At 34.6% G+C, this 5000-nt stretch overlaps 1 pseudogene; it reads right to left on the reverse strand.

The window, feature by feature from the left end:
* The window catches only part of LOC135208629 (uncharacterized), a 794601-nt pseudogene that overhangs the window by 199621 nt on the left and 589980 nt on the right, over positions 1-5000 (reverse strand).

Below are 5000 nucleotides of genomic sequence, written 5' to 3' on the forward strand. Positions count from 1 at the left end.
ATAATAAGAAGAAGAAGAAGAAGAAGAAGAAGAAGAAGAAGAAGAAGAAGAAGAAGAAGAAGAAATAAAATTAATAAAAAAATATTCATCAGCATTTACGTATAGACAAAATTCATAGGCAACATACTGCCCTACTGACCTCAAAACAATTAAGTCTACAAATTTCATTCGTATGACGTAATAAAAAAGTCCGAGCAAATCTGTATAAATCCATAACAAATAATGTCAATTAGCGTATATCTGTTTACAGCATATTTTTTATCGAGGGATCCCTGGTCTGAATTCAATACAAATGGGATGTCGACAATTGCTGTTTCTATTTTATTAATGAATTAATCTTTGTTAGTATTCAGTATAAGTAATTACACAATGTGTACATTATTACGTAAATGATGAACGATTATTAGCCTCTAATTACCAGTTTGCCATCAATCAATACAGCGAGAAATCTAACGTAAGTACTAATGTTTTGGTTTCATCCGCCATGTCCTAAAAAATAACATTCTCTCTCTCTCTCTCTCTCTCTCTCTCGAATGAGGTTTATCCAATTCATTTTAGCTTTCATGTCAATCTCAGCTAGCCTTCTTCCTCATATTCATGAAAGGCGAATTTCCCCCAGGCACTATTAGCGATCTGTGTCATAGCTTCTCTGGTCACTAGGCCCAGTTCTCTTTTCAAAACTTAATAGAAAGTTTTCTCTTTTTTTAGCAACATCGTGAGGTGGTTGTACTGCATCTATGCTTTACAAACTCGAATTGTGTTCATAAACAGATACCTTCCCTGGGGTACCCTACATAGACACAAGCATATACATACATACATGCACAGATCTATATAGAATATATATATATATATATATATATATATATATATATATATATATGTATGTATGTATGCAGTATGTATGTATACATACATACATACATACACTATATATATATATATATATATATATATATATATATATATATATATATATATATTAGAGAGAGAGGAGAGAGAGAGAGCAGAGAGATAAAATAAAGGTAGTGTCCTTCATGCAATACCATATGCTAGCTAAACTTTCTCCATTATCTTCCTTTCCCTTCGTCTCACACTGAGAAAGAGTCGCGTAGGCGTCAAACGCGAACGCGCCTCCATTAAGGAGAAAGTCGTCACATGTCGATTAGAATCGAATCTCTCTCGGCGAGGCTGCGTAATGATAAACGACGTATACCTCGAAGCCTTCCGCACATTTTTAGCAGCGCAGAATTCTAGTACGGCAGAGTACGTTCTTTCACCTTTATCATGAAATGCCCCAGTCCGTAACTTGACCGCGCTGAAATAGATTCAGTCGTTCTTAAAAAATACTACCATGAAACAATTGGAATGTCAAAGGGATCAACGTTGCAATGACGGAAGATAGAAATTACTGGCTACGTTAAATTCAGATTTTGAAAATCTTGAGTGATCTTGTCTGGTACGTAACCCTCAGTTTTCTGCATATTTGAGTTACCCAAGAAATAAAGTAATATATATAATATACACACACACACACACACACGCACACGCACACGCACACACACACACACACACACACACACACACACACATATATATATATATATATATATATATATATATATATATATATATATATATATATCAATTAGCCGCCTGGCTGAAAAGAACAAAACAACATAGAAAACTATAGCAGCATCCACTACGCCCTTCAGCCCTCACTGGAGGTTCATTTACAAATTCGTCCGTCTAAAAACGGCGTCTCTCCTTGCAGGACCAAGGATTTCTGTGTCTTTGCTATCATATTTACACATGAAATTCCGAATTATTTACTACAAAACACCCTTGCTTATCGCATTGATACACCCTTTTATTTATAATTCTTGAAACTCTTTAATTCCCTACATAGCACGTACGCTCTTCTCAACAAATCCCGCCCCCTTTTCTTTGTATTTTACTCTACTCGTATTCAATTACACGCTCAACTTCCATCAAGGAAAGTTGGCTTAATAATTCATTCACTCGTTCCACCTCTTGCTTTTCCTTCACTTCCAAACCTTCTACCTCGCTTGATCTGCGATTCACCACATATGCTAACGTCACAAGCACAATTTGCTACTGAATACCTACATACGAGTCAACCACTTCTGTTCTTCCAAATTTCACACTAACATTCTCGGTTAACACGCACCTCACCTTAATCTTGCTATCAATTACTCTGAACCCTCTTCTCTTACATTTCAAACAGAATCATTAAGGTCATTCTTGTTTCTTCTAGGCGTAGGTACCATATTTGCAGGTTCTGCACGAATGCAAATGATTGTTGTGTTGTGCTTAATCTTGAAGAGCTCATTACACTTCCTCTTACATGTAAACAAAGGATTTATTCATATATATAGAACTATTAGGAAAACCATATCTGTTTACACGAATTGACAATTGATTTTCACAGAGACAAATGCAAATGAATTTATTCAAACATCTTAGAATCTTTCTCTAAGGTAACTTAGCTGGAATTGCTTTAATTAAGAGACGAAACATAATGTGAATAATATACATAGTGTATATTGCTTCGAAGGACAATTCAAAGCAGACATAAACTGAGCAAAATCATATTCTAATCATTTCTTCCGTTTATGCCATGACGGAGAAATCGATTACAATATGATATTGCTGAGTTTATGTCTGCTTCGAATTGTATTTCGAAGCAATATACACTATACATATTATATAACATTGTGTTTCGTCTGTTAATTGAAGCATTCTAGCTAAGTTACCTTTGAGAAAGATTCTAGGATGTCTGAATAAATCTATTTGCATTTGTCTCTGTGAAAATCAAGTCAATGCGTGGAAACAGTTATGGTTTTCCTGATATTTCTGTATATCTGAATAAATCGTTCGTTTACATGTAAGAGGAAGTGTTATCCTGATAGATTGATTAAAACACGGCAAATAGAAGGATCACAAAACATAAGCAGGAGAGAAATCACATCCTTAGAACTAACAAATCCGAAGTGTGAGGTCAACCTTTGCAATTCTTTCAACCTAGTAAATAAAATGAGGTCATCCCAATCTCTTTTTAATACGAACATTTGAGGTCCGTTTGTGACCACTGTGGTTTGTAGGACAAACAAAATACGAACGGCAGAAGCAAACAAAATGTGGAAAGATGAGGAAAAGAATCTTGGAAGAAAATTAACGAAATATTTGTCTCCAACTTAAACAAGCCCAATTCTCCTAATGTAAACATTGATCTCGTAAAAGGTAGGACGGTCGAACCTCTTCCTCTGAGAGAGGAGAGAGAGAGAGAGAGAGAGAGAGAGAGAGAGAGAGAGAGAGAGAGAGAGAGAGAGAGAGAGAGAGAGATAGGAAAAATTCCGCCTATCTTCGACAGCGAATAAAATACCGATACAGTGAAAAAGTTCGGAAAAATGATAGGCATAAGGAAATGTTTAAATAAGCAATTAAATAAATGAAACGGTGGGAATGAAAGCAAATATTCCGGCTGCAGGATATACAGAAATACCATTATCACAATGAAAAATTGCAAAATAAGTACGTGTGATAAATATAATTAAATGTCCAGCCAAATAACCAAACAGAACGAAAACTGTAAATGGCTTCGATGGATGGGGTGTAAAAATATCATTATAATGCTATTAAAAGAAAAGAAAATATCTAACTGATGTGATACTAAAAAATTATTCAATATTTTATTTATATACGGGAGCTCGTTATTTTTAGTTTTCCGAATATCATCCTTTGTCAAAGTTTTTACATTCTTGAGCAGAAAAAAAATCACAAACTTTCCTCAAAAAAATTTATCAGCTCTTATCCAAAGGTTACCGAATAACAAAAATTCCAACAACGATACAGTTTCATAAAATCAAAATAACCCGAATGGAGCTATTTCTATAAATAGTTAAGTAAAACCCTTTTTCAGACACTACCGAGAACAGGGAAATAAAAGACCGCCTTGTAATACTCCCAAGAACGGGCGGGGAAACATTCTAACGCAAAAAAATTAATTTTCTCGCGCGCTGTGAACTTGATGAGGCGGGGAAAAGGGAAGACTCTCATTATACTCCTGCGTGCATGAAGGTAATTAGAGGAATTTTATTGTTGGAGAAGAAAACGAACGGAAATTGTTGCCACACCTAATTGGAATCAAAGGCAACTTAAGTGCTGTACACAAGAAGTACGAATAATGTGTATGCCATTTACAGAATTATATACACAAAAATAAACTAACTTAGAATAGACAGAAGCAAACTTACATTAGATAGAGTAATTAAGTAATTAAATTACATATAGTAATTAAGTGATTAAATTATATAAATCAGCAAAACACCAGAAGATATTCAACACCGCTTGCTTAATGAGTACATCATATATCTAGAAGTACAGAAATTACATTAAATCTAAAAATGAAAAAAGGAATAATGATGACAGATTGCTCGAATGGGAGAAATAACACTAGGTGGATAAAACATTGATGATTTTGAAGCTTGCAGATATTTATGAACGATTAAATCCACTACATTTTCTACAGGGATGTTGTTCAGTGAAAGACTAAAAATAAGGCATATCAATCAACCGGCAAGATGAATAAAATTTGGGATTCAAATAAAGTCAGATTTCGTACATAAGAGAAATTGTGCATTACCCAAGTATGATCTGCATTGCTTTACTGATATGAATTATGGTAGGACAATAAAACTGTATCTGAAAGACTTTATCATTTTGAGAAGGAAGCATCAAGAAAAATGTCAGAATTTTATTGAATTTATAAACGTGGATGACTGGGAGGATAAGATGCTTAGAGATGTTCTTCGCACCACATCAGGAAGAATAATATATGAGAGTGTCATGAGTTCCCCTGGGAACCACAAGAGTTGGAATAATCAGAATTATGTGACAAGGTGAGTGGAGGTTTACAGGACTGAAAACAGAAAAGCATGAGAGGCAGAATTTCACAGAGGCCCTCAACGTCGCACGAT

Source organism: Macrobrachium nipponense, chromosome 35 (genome assembly GCF_015104395.2).
Source record: "Macrobrachium nipponense isolate FS-2020 chromosome 35, ASM1510439v2, whole genome shotgun sequence".
NCBI lineage: Eukaryota > Metazoa > Arthropoda > Malacostraca > Decapoda > Palaemonidae > Macrobrachium > Macrobrachium nipponense.